Consider the following 18,424-nt stretch of genomic DNA (forward strand, 5'->3'; position numbering starts at 1 on the left):
GTACTCCGACTTGCTCTATCCCGCTATCTGGGACCTAGTCCTCCTACTGTCGGGCATCTGCCTCTGCTTCCCCCCAGTTCTTCTCTCTGTGACTACCTATGGTTGTCTCACTGCCTTTGATGGCTTCTAGTCACTTGCTTTCCTTAGGCCAGTTCCAAGGTACTCTCGCTCTGGGTGTCTGTCTAGTCCCTGGTCTCTTCTAAGTCCATCCCGAGGTGAGTTGTAGGCTCCGGACCCTTGAAGGATACCTCTGGATATTCCATGGACCCAAGTTACAAGGTCACGTCTTTACTCCAGGAACCCCACTGCATAGCTGACTCCCTAGAAACCCATTTCTCTAGCCAACCCTCACTACTCCACCTTTTCTCCTAGCTTCCTCTACCCAGGGACTCCAACTTCTCTGCTATATCTATTACTATCTAGATACAGTTGGCTTTACCAGGCCTCAGTACTAGGTGGCACAGGCCACGGCACAGCTCCAGCTCCACTACATTCAGGAAACTGCACCTCATCACATATAAAACACACGACATAAAACTCAGTTGGAGTGTGGAGAAAGTAACACGGCAACTTCCTACAAGGTCACAGGAAGTGAGTATAAGCTTTAAAAACTCTAAAAAGAAATTTCACAGTAAAACCTTCTGTTCTATAAGAACTATTGGAAACCAAAAGTATCATAATTGCTGTGACGCGAATGGCCCCAACCAAGGTCCCACGTAATAACCCCACCACACGTGTAACTTTAAACATAGCTCTTTACTAGAGAGGTAGATCAAACAGCAACACTCTCATCTTTTGTGGATGGGGCCGGTCACCACTCTCTCTATATCAGGCAACCAGCCGGGTAAACCATTAGCAACGAAGCGGTGTGCTCCAACCGGACTCCTGGTGCATGTGTGCTGCCCCCGTGCCAGCAGCCGGGCTGCTCGGATCAGGATTCGCGGTGGCTCGAGGGGTCTCCGGACCCGGGGGTCATGCGGCCACTCAAATGAAGGGGGTATTTACAGGGGATTGTGTTTAGAGTTCGTGACGCCACCCGTGGTATGTGGTAATTTGGAGTACCACCGCTGCAGTTGGGAGTACCTGGGGTGATGGAATGGGGCAGCTAGGTGTTGCGACCCTCCATGGGTAGGGGGAATACCCCGGGACTCGGTGATGGTGTGAGGGGAGTGCTGTTGGGTGTGAAGGGGTCACTTGCGTACTCACTCAGTCTATTATATTGACACCGACCACGGGATAAACCAAAGTTCTGAATACCGCTGCCTCTGAGGGGAGCTAGCTCGGGTCCCGTCCCTAATGGTGCTGCCTGCTAATCTGTGACCTGCCTCCTGGCACTTAGTTTACTTCTCTGTTGGTCCCAGTAGTATGCAACTAGTCGGGTCCCGCTTCCCACTGTTGCTCTCAGGGTTCACGCTTGGGATTTCCTGGACCGATTTGGTGGAAAGTCCTATCCCCCTCGTTGCGCTAGTATTCTGATTTTTGGAGCGAGTGGAGAGCGGATCTTGAAGGCTCCGTTCTCGTCGAGTAAATTGTCAGGTTGCCTGAAGCTACTCCCTGACCTAGGGTCCACATACCCCGTCGTGCCCTGGTCCCAGCCCGGTGATGGTGCAAGGCTGCCAGTTGTCCTTCTCGACAGTTCCGTGTCCCTTTCCACGATCCCCTGCGACCGGGGGTCTAGCTCCTCTAGGCCCGGACCACCGTCTGCTACCTAGATGGCTTTTTAGGAGCCCAGCTCCTGACCTCCTCTTTCCTTCCCTTCCAACACACTTCTCTCGACTACTGACTCTCCTGAAACTCCTGACCTCCCCTAACCAACCCCCAAAGTGGGCGACTCTATTCCACTCAGGCCGTCCACTGGTGTGTCTGGTGGGTGTGGTGCAGAGTGTACCTAGGATTTTATTAGCTGTTGTCTGCAACACCATATAGTTGGGGGACCCATAACCAAGAAGGATGTGGATATTGCACAGGAGAGCAGATTGTACAATACCCTGTGACGACCTGATAGTCCAGAGGCGTCACACACGAACATCTTCATGTTTAACCTAGAACCCGCTGTGACCTTGGTGAGGCACAATAATAAAACCTAAAGGCAAAGGGGAGGGACGGTGGGAGATGAGCTCCAGGTCTCGCAAGGAGGAGAGGCCGGAACAGGAAAAGGCAGGAAATTTAAGGAGGCTGAAGTAGGAGGGAAAACGCATCATAGGGAAAGAGGAAGAGGGTATTACTGGGACGACATTAACCATTTATTAACCAAAACAGGGCACAGCAGTCAGGGGGTACGCAGGTGAAAGAACCAGGAGTGCCCCACACTATAGTCTCTGAACTCATTAACAGCTTTAAAGAAGGACCATGATCACATGAATATTGGTGGATTTAAAAAAACAAAATCAATATAAAGTGTCAAAAAATAATGGAAAAATATTTTGCCACTAGAAATGCTGTTTTATGTTAAAACGCAAATAAAAAAAGTAAACATTTGGTATCAACTTGTTTGTAATGAACCAAGCTTTAAGGCTATGTGCGCACGCTGCGTTTTTTGCCGCTGCATTTTTGTGCTTTTGTTTGCCGCTAAAAACGCCTAAAAACACACCCACGACAAAAAAACGCATCAGTAAACGCATTTTGGTACGTTTTTGGCTGCGTTTTGCTGCGTTTTTTTATCTCTGCGCTTTTTCAATGCATTGCGAGGGGGGAAAATGCAGGAAAGAATTGACATGTTCATTTTTTTTTTTTTTAAGCTCAAAAACGCAGCTTAAAAAAAAGTTGTGTGCAGACAGCAAAAATGAAAACTCATAGACTTTGCTGGAGAAGCAAAGTCATGCAGTTTTGAGCCCAAAAACGCACCCAAATAACACGCAAAAACGCCGTTAAAAATGCACTGTGCGCACATAGCCTTAAAACTGTACGATAATCCATACAATGAACACAATAGTGCGGCCCATTTACCCCACCATGTTTGAGACCCCGGTGTAGAGGAGCCACTACATTCACATCTGCCGCCCCTCCAGCACAGCTGCAGCTGTTGTTATTGCTCCAACAAAGCACACAATGCATGAACTGTAAGCCCCTGATTAGCGGTTGCAAATAATATAATGCCTCCGAGACAACAATATGGCAAGTATAAAACTCTTTTTGTATATACAAATAATCAAGCTTGTCATTAATGGCTTCCCATTGGGTTGCGAATAATTACACAAGTCTTCCTGCTGTTCCTGATACACTCAGTCCACAATGTGTGGCATACTGAACGCCGGGGAATAAGTGACGATCATATTCATAAAGTTGTAAATGTTGCAGAAGCTGAAGGTGGCAGATCTATAATAAGTGCTGATTAGGCGCAGAAGCCCACGGCCTGCGGAGAAGAAACACAAGCCCAAAATAAATGCACAGAGGAGGAAAATACCCCCCCAGTGAGGGGGCTTTGTGTCTCTACATATATATACCCCAGAGAGAAAAGTACAATCAGAGCGAAAGCTACCAGCAGTGTGACATATGCTGCCCAGAGTGTGCCAGGATGATATGCCAATTAGTGGTGCCAGGGTAAGCTACAAAGCACATGCCGAAGGATGCCGCAGCACATCGCCAGCCTGCGCTAGAGAAAACCCTCTAAGAAAGCATCAGGTAAGAAATGCTATATCTTTACTCCACATCATCATTGTGGATCTGCAAATTATTTGTACAAGTGCGAAGGATTAAAGGATCTCCAGGAAAAGTACAGCGATGAGAGCAACCAGGAGACCTGTGAGCAAAGGGTCTATTATCTATCTATTATACATATCTCTAATATCTATTTATCTAATATCTATCTATCCATTCTTCTTTTATATATCGTTCTATTCCTCTATTTATCTATCCATCTATCCATCTATCCATCTATCTATCTATCCCTCTATCTATCCCTCTATCTATCTATCCATCTATCTATCTATCCCTCTATCTATCTATCCCTCTATCTATCCCTCTATCTATCTATCCCTCTATCTATCTATCTATCTATCTATCTATCTATCTATCTATCTATCCCTCTATCTATCTATCTATCTATCCCTCTATCTATCTATCTATCTATCTATCTATCTATCTATCTATCTATCTATCTATCTATGTATCTATCTATCTATCCCTCCTATCTATCTATCTATCTATCTATCTATCCCTCTATCTATCTATCCCTCTATCCCTCTATCTATCTATCTATCTATCTATCCCTCTATCTATCTATCTATCTATCTATCCCTCTATCTATCTATCTATCTATCTATCTATCCCTCTATCTATCCCTCTATCTATCTATCTATCCCTCTATCTATCTATCTATCTATCTATCTATCTATCCCTCTATCTATCTATCTATCTATCTATCTATCTATCCCTCTATCCCTCTATCTATCTATCTATCCCTCTATCTATCTATCCCTCTATCTATCTATCCCTCTATCTATCTATCTATCTATCTATCCCTCTATCTATCTATCTATCTATCTATCTATCTATCTATCTATCTATCTATCTATCCCTCTATCTATCTATCTATCTATCTATCTATCCCTCTATCTATCTATCTATCTATCCCTCTATCTATCTATCTATCTATCCCTCTATCTATCTATCTATCTATCTATCTATCTATCCCTCTATCTATCTATCTATCTATCCCTCTATCTATCTATCTATCTATCTATCTATCTATCCCTCTATCTAAAATAGAAAAAGTTAGGTAACTCTGATAGTTCAGATAATAAAAAAACACTTTTTTCACTTTTATCAGCCCATGTGTACAAAGCCAACATTTATATCTATCTATCCATTATCTATCTATCTATCCATCCATCCATCCATCCATCTATCTATCTATCCCTCCCTCTATCTATCCATCTATCCATTATCTATCTATCTATCTATCTATCCATCCATCTATCTACCTATTTATCCCTCTATATATCCCTCTATCTATATATATATATCTATCCCTCTATCTATCCCTCTATCTATCTATCTATCTATCTATCTATCTATCTCTCTATCCATCCATCCATCCATCCATCCACATGTGGTTATGTGTTTAGCTCTCAGTTTCAGTCCTACAATCTGTATATTATTGGGATCATCTGGGGTAATGGCCGCTCAGTTTGCACAGGGGCAATGATAAAATAGAGGGACATTCGGTTCTTCTCATTGTGGTCTTATGTTCATTAATATGGGTAACCAGTGGGAAACAGTTGGTTTTTTTCTGGATTTGTATTTAGCAGAATGGAAGGATTTTTTCTTGGTTTCATGTCCAGATTTCGTGTGTCATCATGGCATCCTCTGTCCTCCTGTCTGTGTCTGTTGTTTAAACTTACATTATCTCAAGCTATTAGACAAATCGATTCAGAACTATTATCCTTCCTTCATGAAATGATACACCAGACACTATACATTGCATTTTTTTATATTTGTCAAAACCATATTAGAATCTCCATTTGCAGACATGTGTTTCAGGGTGTTCGCTCATCATCAGTGCAAAGCAAGATCTGATGGTGACAAAGTCCTAAAAATTAATATTGAGCTTTATTTGTTGCTGTTAGGTCATGGAAATTCATTTCATGTGACTTCTGCCAGGTTTTGCGTTGATGTAATTTCTAGAAGTAGTGTGGATCTTTGAAAGTAAGTGACACAACAGAGAATAGGCTATATATATATATATATATATATATATATATATATATATATATATATATATATATATATATATATATATATATATATATATATATATATATATATATATATATATATATATATATATATATATATATATAATTTATTTTTTTTTTTTTAATCTTTTTATTTATGTACCATATCCTTCAGGTTGCTCCTCTCTTGTTTGCACGGTCTGACGCCTCCTGGTTAAGCTGATGTTACTTCCTATATTATCTTTTTTCATTCATAAAGGGTTTGGACTAGTGTTGAGCGAGTAGTTAACTATTCATACTCACTATGCTGTTAGCGAGTGCTGTCCGCTACTTGCATATTCGTTTCAAGTAGCGGGCGCAATGTAGTGAATTGGACATACTCTCTAAGTAGTGAGTAACCCGAAAGCCATACTTTTCGTACGAGTAGCGACTATTACGGCTCTCGGGTAACTCGCTACTTAGCGAGTATTTCCCATTGCGCCTGCTACTCGTAACGAATATGCAAGTAGCGGACAGTACTCACTAACAGAATAGCGTGTACGAATACTTAACTACTCGCTCAACACTAGTTGAGGCAGATCTGGAAAATTAGTTTAAAGGGAACCTGTCACCAGATTTGTCCCCTATAAGCTGCGGCCACCACCAGTGAACTCTTATATACAGCATTCTAGAATATATAAGAGCCCAGGCTGCTCTATATAACGTAAAAAACAGCTTTTATTATAATCACCAGTGGGGTGGTTGGATTCGATAGGTATTGCTGGTCTAACTCCAGCGCCTCCTCACTTCTTGCGATCGCCATCTTCCTTTCCTGCTCTGTGTTGATGACGCCCTATGTCATCCACACAGAGGTCTCCATTGTGCTCCTGCGCAGGCGCAGTTCTCTGTGCTCTGCTGAGGGCAGGTCAAAGCATTGCAGTGTGCATGTGTTGGTGGTCTTTTAAATTTCCCTGCGCCTGCGCATTACAATACTTTGATTTGAGAGAGATGTGCATGCGCAGGAGGGCAATGGAGGACTCTGTGTGGATGACACAGGACATGTCATCCACACGGGGCTGAGCAGGAGGACAGTGATGGAAGGAAGAGAAGAGGCACCAGATCAAGACCAGCAAAGCCCATCAGACCGGACCACCCCACAGGTGAGTATAGTAAAAGCATTTTTGTATGTTCTACAGATCGGCCTTGGCTCTTATACAGTGTGTCCACCCATATCCTGTCCACCGCCATTAACTTGAGAACGGTGGCAGCTATAGGAATAGAAGTGGTGTCTAGGTATAGTAAAATAGCCATGCGCTACGCAATGAAACCACCTATAGCCCCACCTGGTGGAAAACAACAGAGTTAGCATTTTTATCTCGAAAACGGAACAAGATAGAGAAAAATGTGAATTAAAAAATTGTAGGGCATCATCAATGTAATACGAATCGACACGCGTTTCGGAGTGACAACTCCTTCCTCTGAAGGAGTAAGGAGTTGTCACTCTGAAATGCGTTCTGTTTTTTCTACCCTGTCATGTAACTTGAATTTTATTATTATGGAAGAACCCTTTTATCTTTGTTGAAAAAAGAAAAAAAAATGTAATTCAATTGGAACTTGGATGCTGGATCCTTTCTTTTTTTTTTCAAGTTCAGTATTCTAGAATGCTGTATATAAGAGCTCACTGGTGGTGGCTGCAGCTTATAGGGGACAAATCTGGTGACAGGATCCCAACTGACTTGTAGCAAAGGTGGCATTTTGTTTCATGTGTGCTGAGCATTTGAGCACAATTCCTCCTACTACCAATGCTTTTCTATTTAGAGCACATGACTGTGTGCTTGATTTTTGCACTTACATTAGATGCACAGCTATTCATTTTAATAGGGACTGTCTAATGCTTCACTTCTACTGAAGGGAAACCCAACACTTTTTGATGCAATAGGCTCATTCAGAATCTAAAATAAGCGATTAACGTGCGAGGTTATGGTCGGCAATTACTATTTGACACTTACAAATTAGTCATTTGGCATCGACGTCACTAGTGCATCACATGTATCACCTTTTTAGTGTTAAAAATGACACTATGAACCCGTAGGATGTGTAATGTGAAATGTAAGGGAGAAATGAGTTTTATGACAAGAGATTAACATTTATTGATGAAGATAGACTCCAGAAAGACATGGTGATAAAAGGTTTAGATTTTTGTGTTTCTGATTGTTTAGATTTTTTTCTGCATTGATGGGGATTTATGGGGAAACAAGGATGGTACAGGGGCTCCTCGGCTGACCCTAAGACTAGGGTCACTTTGCTGTGCCTTATCCCGATGGTAGACTTAAAGGTAGTCAGGATCATGCCTCCAACATGGTCTGTCTCCTGTCCTTGCCCTGATGACTATGTTCCCACCATCCAGGGAACAGACCGGGACAGAGATCCCAAGAACCCACTAACAAGGAATGAATCACAGGGGTAAAACAAAACTCATGCACACCTAAAACCTGCACCGGGAATAATCAAAGGTGTACTGGTAAGGGTACAAGAAAAGGGGGTAGTAGAAATAACTTGCAACAATCACAACAGATAGCAGCAGCAGGGAGAACATGTCCTGTCTGCTCCCTGGCTAGCTCCTAACTGAATAGAATAACCAGCAACCTCTCCAGGAAGCAGAGGGATTAAATACAGGCCAGAAGTACTTAACTGAAGACAGCTGAGCAAGTCTGCTGCTGCACCAAGGAAGGGATTACCCCTTGAATGCCCAAAGGAAAAAAGCAACGATTAAATGTGCATGGTCTCAGATGGTAAATGAGAATGCTAATCCTGAGCCTGTCCTTATACACGTGACGATCGATTTATTAGGGCTCTGTGTAAAAATCCCTACATTTACTGGATTGGCTGCTATCAGTGAGATTATTAATGGATTGTGAGGAATGTTCTGTTGGACTGAATGCACTTGGGCAAATCATCAAAAGCCACTGTTGGTGGCTGCTGTGTAATTACCGACCAATGACATCCCAAATGGGAGACCAGTCAGGAGATGCAGCAATCTAAGATAGCACATTAGGCCACACAAGCTGTTAACAGTAGCATCAGCAATTTACAATCTGGCATTGAAATTTGGAAAAATGGTTCCAGGGACACTTTCGAGATATGGTCGTACCACTGCTTCCACCAGGAAATAATTTTACCGCCGAGCTGTTAAAGTGCACTTAGAGTGAAGATTAGAAAGGTCCAGCTGCAGTACATTATACCACACCACATCATAATCCCATTAGTAGGACCAGTGTGACCTTCCATCTCGAAGGCCTGTAGGCCTCTTGACATCACACTGACTGCAGTGAGACACCAATGTAGGATAGAATGGAGGTCTGTTGTCTTCAGCGATGAGTACCGCATTTCTCTTGGATATTATGATGTCGCGAATAGTCAGGAGGCTACATGGGCAACACCATGAAGAGGCATAATGTATGATACACGTACCCCTCTAGTCTTTATTCAGGTACATTCACAGCTCAGTAAGTCAATGGGTGTGTGTATTTTTTGGCTTGATGCATATACATTATATCACAAAAGTGAGTACACCTCTCACATTTTGTAAATGTTATTCTATCTTTTCATGGGCGAACACTGGAGATCTGACACTTTCATACAATACAAAGTAGTCAGTGTGCAGCTTGTATAACAGTGTACGTTTGGTGTGCTCTCTAAATAACTCAATACACAACTATTAATGTCTAAACCGATGGCAACAAAAGTGAGTACACCCCTAAGTGAAAATGGCCAAATTGTTCCCAACTAGCCATTTTTCCTCCCCGGTGTCATGTGACTCATTATGTTACAAGGTCTCAAGTGTGAATGGGCAGCAGGTATGCTAAATTTGGTGTTATTGTCCTCACAGTCTCACTGCTACAAATTTGTCAGGTCTGCAGGTTACATCTTGTATTGGAGTGGATTTAATTCAGTTGATGCTGATAGGGTTAAAGACTTTCCCTTCTGGCTGAGATTACTCATTGCCTTATCACATCTACAGCATCTTGTCATCTCACCCTGCTATTATATGTTTACCTATTCCTGGATTTACTCCATGAAGTGATCAAATCTTTCTACTTACCATTTTGAAGGCGAAGCTATGGAAAAGCTGAGGTGTCATTTTAGTTGCAGCTGAGAAGTGCTGGAGAAACTTAGGATTGCTATTTATTGTGTCTGTCCCCATCCGTTTGTATTACATTTCTCATGTTGTATTATTGTAGTAGTGGGACTAGTGTCTCACTGCCCTACTCCCTAGTCAGGGTAAGTTCAGGGTCAGCGATGGCCTAGGCACATGTGTTATGATCCGGAACCATGGAAGACCACCACAAATCATTGGCAAAAGGTGACAAGAGCATTGGCAACTAATCTGGCCACCATCCCCTTACTAACCATCACAACTAGAAGTAGCCGAGGGGTGAACTAACATCCTGTGCACCACGAACCCAGCCGGAGAACTAACTATCCGAAAGGTAGGAAAGATGAATAACTCTCTGCCTCAGAAAATAGACAAGAATAGCAAGCCCCCCACATTCAAGACTGCGGTGATATAGGAAAAACACAATACACAGGTAGATGACAGGATTAGCAAAAGGTGAGGCCCCCGCTGACTAAAATAGGAAAGGACAGGAAAGGGACTGATGGTGACCAGAGAAAAATCCTGCAAAATACCAACTTCCTGATAGTACAAAAAGGCCCTCAGATCGCTCGATCTGAACTCCGTCCTATACCAGGTGCCCTTGTCATACCAATGAACAGAAAACAAGAATTATAACAAATTCAACAAGTCACAAACACATGGACCCAAAGGAGCTATACTCCACACTGAACTGCAGGGAGTTCCTCAACAATCCACTGAGGGGGAAAATCCCTGTAAGGAAATAAACTGAAACCAACCACAACAAATGACAAACCCAGATAAGCAAAAGAACAAGACAATAAATAAAGAGCAAGCACTTATCTGGAGTAGATGTGGTGTAAAGCAGGATTAAGCAGGCTGGAGATACAAAGAACAACTGACATCCGGCAACAGCCTGCAATCAGACCAGGACTTAAATAAGCAGAGAGTTAGCAAAGGAAACACCCACTGCACAACACACCTGGTCCAAGTCCAAACCATTCCTGGCCACCAGAGGGAGCCTCCCAGCAGCCAAAACATAACTAACATTCACAACACACATGCCTCTGCAAGAGAAAAGAACCCGTCTAGGGACATTAGGGAATGCAGAGATCAGCCACAGGTAAGTCTGAGATGGTGACTCCTCTCCCTATTGCCAGAGCCTTCATTAAACATTTCCCCTGGTTTTCCCCCTGTGTTCCGATGCATGCTGGATGTTCCCTCATCCTGGCATGCGTCCGAACACAGCACTGCATCTGTGAAGCCCCGCCGGTGCTGTGTCGGTGCATTACCTTCAGGGACTCCACTCGGCTGGATCTGGTCACAGGTAGGAAATCTTCGGTTTTGATCGTGACGCCACTCTCAGTAGGGGACGCCTGGGGCTGATGGTGTGTGCAGTTAGTTGGAATAGCCTCCTGAGAGTGAGGCAAGCCCCAGGGCCCGGTGCAGGTTTGTAGTACCACAAGGCGCAGAATAACTCCACACAGGCAGAATTGTCTTTCAAGGGCTTTACTCACATTTGATGGCAGGGTGAGTAGCCCGGGCGTAGCTGAGATGAACCAGATGGGAACCAGGTATCCTTCAGGCTGACTTTATGAGGGTGACTACCAACTCGCCTTCCTTAGCCCTTGGTGGTTTGGGGTGACCCCGACTTTTAGTCCCTATGGGGGTCGCCCAGGGAAGATGCTGCAGCCTCTCTCCCCCTTTTGTTTGCCGTTTGCTTGTTCCCCGGACCAGGCCACTCCAGCCTCTTGCCTCCTATGACCTATGGGCCCTAACTTGCGGTTACGTGGCTGCGGCTTTTGTAGTGTTGTGGTGTGGGCTTTAAGAGCCCCACACCGGCAGGTTTAGCAGGGAAAGGTGAATCTATCCTCGCTTCGGGATCTGCCGCCCGGTTGGGCCTGGTGCTCTCTAGCAGTCTCCTTACTTCCCACTCCGTGCACTCTCTAGCTGAAGCTGGCTTTCAGGCAGCACTCCTAGTTGACCGTTCTCCCCCGTCTGTAGCCACTGCGCGGGCGCTGTTAGACAGCAACAGCCCCACAGGTCTGCTCCTCACTGAGCCCTATGGAGTTCTGCTCTAACTGACTCACTGCTCCTCCTCTCCTGTTCTTGCCTACGCCACCTAGCAACCAGACTCTCTACCACACCCCTTGAGAGGAGATGGAGGCTCTACCCCCTCCACTATTCCAGTGAAGGTGAAGGCTTGCCCCCTCCTGGGATCCCCAGGGGTCCTCTCATGGGTACATGTGTGAGACCTGATCACTATGCGCCTGTGTTCCACACCCCTGTCAGCCTTCTGGATTACCTGTATTGTACTGTCCCAGCATGGGTGCAGTACTCAGTGGTGCCTGACCAGGTCAGGGGCGCCACATTCCCCCTTAGTTATCACCAGCACGTCCTCGGGCTGCAAGACAACATTTTAAAATGCATAAAACATTAAAACATGTAAAACATTTTTAAAATCACCAGTTATCAGACATCACCACCCTCCACCCACAAGTCCGTTAACCCACCCAAAACCCTCTCAGGAGGCAGGTCACCGGTCCTGTTGGTAACCAGGTCTGGGCCATCTACTTCCCCAGACCTTTCCTCCAATCTTCCTCTCCCGTTGGCCGCGACTTCAGCCACTTCTGGCAGGATGTAGAGGCGGCTTTCATGGGCTGGTGGTTTCAGGGTGTACCTGGCCTGGTGGATCCGCGCCGTCAGCCTCTTCTGGCAGGATGCAGAGGCGGCCTCCACAGTTGGTGCTGACCAGGTACCCTCTTTGTGGTGGTGAGCCAAGGCCCCATAAACAGGCGTGCTCTCTGGTCGCAGGTGAGCCAAGGCCCTTTTCTACGGACGGGCCCCCCTGGTTGCAGACGAGCCAAGCCCCTAAACAGGCTGGCCCTGGTGGTGGTGCCACTGGTGTAACTATTTACACTGCGAGAGTTTGTGGCTATAGCAAGTTCATAGCCTTAAGTTTGTTTCTCACAATAGTTTTTGTGGGCGCATTTCTTTAACGTTGCAAACAAAACTTTCAAAACTTTAACTTCTGTACTTCTTTTCTGTACTTTACTTTACTCCTCTTTTTCACTAGGGCGAGGGCACGTTGGGCACTGGCACCTGTGACTTTCTTGCTCTTTGTCTCTTTCTTCATCTGTGGTTGCCTCATCTATAGGTTCTGTGTCTTTCCTTTCTTGGTCTGCATCTGATTCCTTTTCTGTATCTGTTTCTTTATCTCTGTCTTGTCTTTCTTGTCTTTCTTGTCTTTCTTGTCTTTCTTGTCTTTCTTGTCTTTCTTGTCTTTCTTGTCTTTCTTGTGGCATGGGATGGCTGTAGGGTTTGCTGGGACATAATGCTACGTCCAGGGCATACAATCCCCTTTCACCTTGGTGCATGGTAAACTGTACCGAATCTCCCATTTTCAGATTTCTGCCAGGGTGTCCTCTAGGCAGGTGTGCGCTGACATCTCTCCTGTTAACAAATATTCCCTTTTTGATGCCAGGTGCTACAATAAATCCATAGCCGCTTCTCAGATTAAAGTCTTCCACTACGCCATAACACAGGGGTCCTCTAGCCTGGCTCTTGGCCCTTCTCAGGGACCGTTTCTCCTGTAGGTCTCTGGCGGTGACTTCCTTCTGCTCTGGAGACTGTGGGGCTGGAGCATACTGTGTTCTGTGGCGCCGTGTCTTGCGGGCTGGGTTCTGTAGAGGGCAGCTCACAAACTCCCAGGTGAGGTCTTGGGGCTGATCTTCGTCAACAGACGGTGTCGGGTCTTCCTCATCCCAGCGGGAGTATGGCAGCATTTCTGGCTCTGAATACACATCTTCCGCGGGTGGCACTGGAGTCGGAGTCAACCCTTCTGCTCCCTGGCCTCCTCTCCCCCTTAGTTCTTCCTGGCACTCCAGCTGTGGCAGTGCTGGGGATGGATGCTCTTCAGCCGGCCCAGGTGAGGGACTCCTTGGTGTAGCTGCTGCAGGAGTTAGCAGGAGACTCTTTGGGGTATGCGGAGGGGGTATGTATTGGCTCACCAACCATTGTGGAAATTTGGCCTCCAGGTCAGCCTTCATCTGCCAATATGCAGGGTCTTCACCCACCGTGGGCTGCCTATCAGGGACCTCTGTGGACCGGGGAGCGGTGTCTGCTCTGGCCTTGCAGGCCGGGGAAAATGATAAGGTAGTGTTCTCTTCTTGGCGGGCCGCGCCCTGTATGGCGGCGGCCTGGTCTTGGCGGGCCGCGCCTGGCATGGCGGCGGCCTGGTCTTGGCGGGCCGCGCCTGGCATGGCGGCGGCCTGGTCTTGGCGGGCCGCGCCCGGCATGGCGGCGGCCTGGTCTTGGCGGGCCGCGCCCTGTATGGCGGCGGCCTGGTCTTGGCGGGCCGCGCCCTGTATGGCGGCGGCCTGGTCTTGGCGGGCCGCGCCCTGTATGGCGGCGGCCTGGTCCAGCATCGCGGTTGCAGCTTGCGTTGCAGTGGGCATCACCACTGCGGCCGGTTCTTGGCGGGCCGGACTGGGCATTGCAGCCGCGGTCTCAATTAGCGTCGCAGCCTCGATGGGGTCCGTGCAGGCTGAGCCGGGCGTCGCTGCAGTGATCGGAGCTTGGCGGGCCGCACCCGGCGGGGCTGCGGCCTGGTTCAGCATATCACTTGCGGCGCGGACTAGCGTCGCTGCTGCGTTGGGGTCTTGGCGGACCGGGTTCAGCAGGGTGGCAGCCTGGGTCAGCGTCACACCTGCAGCACGGATGAGCACTGCTGTGGTGGTCGGAGCCCTGCGGGACAGGCGGGGCATGGCTGCAGCAGCCTGGATTTGGCGGGCCGCTTCAAGCGTGGCTGCGGCCTGGTCCAGCGTCGCCGCGCCGGGCGCCTCTTCTGGGACCGCGGGCGTGGCAGCAGGGGTCGGGGCACTTGCACTGGCCGGGGCATCTCTGGACTCACCCACCGGTAGCAGCATCGGGGTCTGCGTCGTCGCCGCTCGGTCTGGCAGGCGTCGCGCGGCTCCCCCCTCGTAGGTCCGTACCGCCGCAGCCATCTCCAGGAGCTCCGTGCGTTCTTCCCTGATCTGCTCCATGACCCGGGTCTCCAGTCGGTCACAGAACTGGGCCAGCTCCCGATACCACCAGGCAGCGGAGCCTGGTTCTGGGTTCCTGCGGTCAGACGCCATTTCTTCTGCGCCGTCTTCTGCACGATCTCCCAGCAGTGGACTCTTCGCTGCCTCCTGTAACAAGCTGTCCAGTTTCTGCTCTGCCTCTTTCAGCAGCTCCTCTCCCAGCAGCAGACTTGTGGCTCCCTTTCTGTTCCGCCGTCTCTGGACGCTTCCACTCTCATAGCTGGCAAGGTCAGAACTCTGCAGGGGATCTCTGGGTAGCCACACCTCTTCGTGGGCGGTAACTTCTTCCAGCGCGGGCTGCTGTTGTTTTTCAGCGCGCTTTTCATGGTGGCAATATGGCGGCGCTTCCAATTTTTCAAGCGGACCGCCCAGGCACATGGTCACCTGTCTGAACAGGTCTAGTCCTTATCCTGTTCGTGACGCCAGATGTGAAGCCCCGCCGGTGCTGTGTCGGTGCATTACCTTCAGGGACTCCACTCGGCTGGATCTGGTCACAGGTAGGAAATCTTCGGTTTTGATCGTGACGCCACTCTCAGTATTGCGGTCAGTGGGGACCGCCACTGCAGGTTAGGGGACGCCTGGGGCTGATGGTGTGTGCAGTTAGTTGGAATAGCCTCCTGAGAGTGAGGCAAGCCCCAGGGCCCGGTGCAGGTTTGTAGTACCACAAGGCGCAGAATAACTCCACACAGGCAGAATTGTCTTTCAAGGGCTTTACTCACATTTGATGGCAGGGTGAGTAGCCCGGGCGTAGCTGAGATGAACCAGATGGGAACCAGGTATCCTTCAGGCTGACTTTATGAGGGTGACTACCAACTCGCCTTCCTTAGCCCTTGGTGGTTTGGGGTGACCCCGACTTTTAGTCCCTATGGGGGTCGCCCAGGGAAGATGCTGCAGCCTCTCTCCCCCTTTTGTTTGCCGTTTGCTTGTTCCCCGGACCAGGCCACTCCAGCCTCTTGCCTCCTATGACCTATGGGCCCTAACTTGCGGTTACGTGGCTGCGGCTTTTGTAGTGTTGTGGTGTGGGCTTTAAGAGCCCCACACCGGCAGGTTTAGCAGGGAAAGGTGAATCTATCCTCGCTTCGGGATCTGCCGCCCGGTTGGGCCTGGTGCTCTCTAGCAGTCTCCTTACTTCCCACTCCGTGCACTCTCTAGCTGAAGCTGGCTTTCAGGCAGCACTCCTAGTTGACCGTTCTCCCCCGTCTGTAGCCACTGCGCGGGCGCTGTTAGACAGCAACAGCCCCACAGGTCTGCTCCTCACTGAGCCCTATGGAGTTCTGCTCTAACTGACTCACTGCTCCTCCTCTCCTGTTCTTGCCTACGCCACCTAGCAACCAGACTCTCTACCACACCCCTTGAGAGGAGATGGAGGCTCTACCCCCTCCACTATTCCAGTGAAGGTGAAGGCTTGCCCCCTCCTGGGATCCCCAGGGGTCCTCTCATGGGTACATGTGTGAGACCTGATCACTATGCGCCTGTGTTCCACACCCCTGTCAGCCTTCTGGATTACCTGTATTGTACTGTCCCAGCATGGGTGCAGTACTCAGTGGTGCCTGACCAGGTCAGGGGCGCCACACATCACTGCACGTTCAACATGGCAAAGAATTCTCTGAGGATTTGTAAAAATGAATTATTGCTCTACATGTAAATGGCCTAGGCTATAAGAAGATTGCCAACACCCTGAAACTGAGCTGTTGCATGGTGGCCAAGACCAAACAGTGGTTAACAAGACAAGTTCCACTCAGAACAGGCCTCCCCATGGTCAACCAAAGAAGTTGAGTACACGTGCTCAGCGTCATATCCAGAGGTCATCTTTTTAAAATAGACGTATGAGAGCTGCCAGCATTGCCGCAGAGGTTACAGGGGTGAGGGGATCAGCCTGTCAGTGCACAGACTGTATGCCGCACACTGCATCAAATTGGTCTGCATGGCTGTAGTCCCAGAAGGAACTTCTAAAGATGATGCACAAGAAACCCTGCAAACAGTTTGACAAGCAGACTAAGGACATGGGTTACTGAAAGCATGTCCTGTGATTTGATGACACCAAGAGAAACTTATTTGGTTTTGATGGTGTCAAGCATGTATGACAGCAACCAGGTGAGGTGTACAAAGAAATGTGTGTCTTGTCTAAAGTCAAGCATGGTGCTGGGAGTGTCATGGTTTGGGGTTGCATGAGTGCTACCAGCTGTGGGGGCTACTGGTCATTAAGGGAACTATGAATGACGACATGTACTGTGACATACTGAAGCAAAGCATGATCCCCTCCCTTTTGGATGGCCACTGCCTTGATTAAGAAACTAAGGGTAATGGTGCTGGACTGGCCAAGCATCTCCATACCTAAACACTATTGATCATCTGTGGGACCTCTTCAAATGAATGGTGGAGGAGTGCAAGGTCTCTAACATCCATCAACTCCGTGATGTGGTCATAGAAGATGGAAGAGGATCCAGTGGCCCTTGTGAAGCTCTAGTGAACTCCATGCCCAAGAGAGTTAAGGCAGTGCTTAAAAATAATGGTGGCCACAAAAACATTTTGGAAACAATTTGGCCATTTTTACTTAGACCTGATACCAGAGAGTCCAAGAATAGGGACATTCTACATGCTTCCCAAAATCCACAAATCTGGAAATCCAGGAAGACCCATCGTTTCATGTGTGGGCACCCTCATTGAACACGTTTCTGGATGGGTAGAGGGTGTGCTTAAACCTGGTGAAGATATCTGAGGAGTCTCGAGAGCTGCTATTTATTATCATATTTTCAGTTAGCCATTAAAGGGAACCAACCAACAGGATTTAGCTATATGAAGTAAAGGCAGAGACATACTGGCATTCGTATACTGAATCCAGGCATAGCTGTTGTAGAAAGATCGGATGCTTGATTGCGGAAATATCTGTAATCAAGGTTGCAGAAATGCACTGCACTTTGATTCACTTGTGCATCGGGGCCGTGCCTTTGTGGGTCGGTCGGGTCCACGGCACATTCCTCCTCCTGCGTCCTGTATGACGTGCCACCTTTGCTTTATTTAAATATCACACTGTACTGCCATTGCTGTTGTTGGTGGCGCATTGCCACAGTAATTAGGTCTTCATTAAAACGGCGCCAGTGCATACTGTCATCTCTGGCGCGAAGTCGAAACCACTGAGGAGAAGACTATGAGCGTAGGGGCGCGTGTGCAGATGTAAAAAAAAATCTTGGCAGGTGCCGATGCCACTCAGTCTTCTCGGTACTGTCTTCAAAAAAGTGTCTCTGGAGATCGCGGTATGCGCATGCGTGAACTCTGGTGCCAATTTAATGAAGACATAATTATTGGTGCAATGCGCATGCACCACCAACAGCAGCAATGGCCGTGCAGCACAATATTTAAATAAAGAAAAGGGGGAAACGCCATAGAGGACGCAGGAGGAGGAATATATGTAAAAGACCCGACTCATAAAGGCCCACCCCAATGCACATGTTAATCAATCTTTGATTACAGATATTTCAGCAATCAAGCATCCAATCTTTCAACACAAGGTATGCCTGGATTCAGCATCTTAGTGCCAACATGGCTCTGCT

At 47.6% G+C, this 18,424-nt stretch overlaps 1 protein-coding gene across 2 annotated transcripts in view; it reads left to right on the forward strand.

The window, feature by feature from the left end:
- The window catches only part of TRPC6 (transient receptor potential cation channel subfamily C member 6), a 301,145-nt gene that overhangs the window by 40,443 nt on the left and 242,278 nt on the right, over positions 1 to 18,424 (forward strand). Inside the window, exon 1 of one of the 2 annotated variants that reach the window (XM_075337477.1) lies at positions 3,546 to 3,621. The exons of the other annotated variant lie outside the window; for it this stretch is intronic. The gene's annotated coding sequence lies outside the window, so the exon portion shown is untranslated. Of the gene's footprint in view, positions 1 to 3,545; positions 3,622 to 18,424 lie in introns of those variants that run through there. 2 annotated transcript variants of the gene reach the window in all.

The sequence above is a fragment of the Anomaloglossus baeobatrachus genome, chromosome 2 (assembly GCF_048569485.1).
Source record: "Anomaloglossus baeobatrachus isolate aAnoBae1 chromosome 2, aAnoBae1.hap1, whole genome shotgun sequence".
Taxonomy (NCBI): Eukaryota; Metazoa; Chordata; class Amphibia; order Anura; family Aromobatidae; genus Anomaloglossus; species Anomaloglossus baeobatrachus.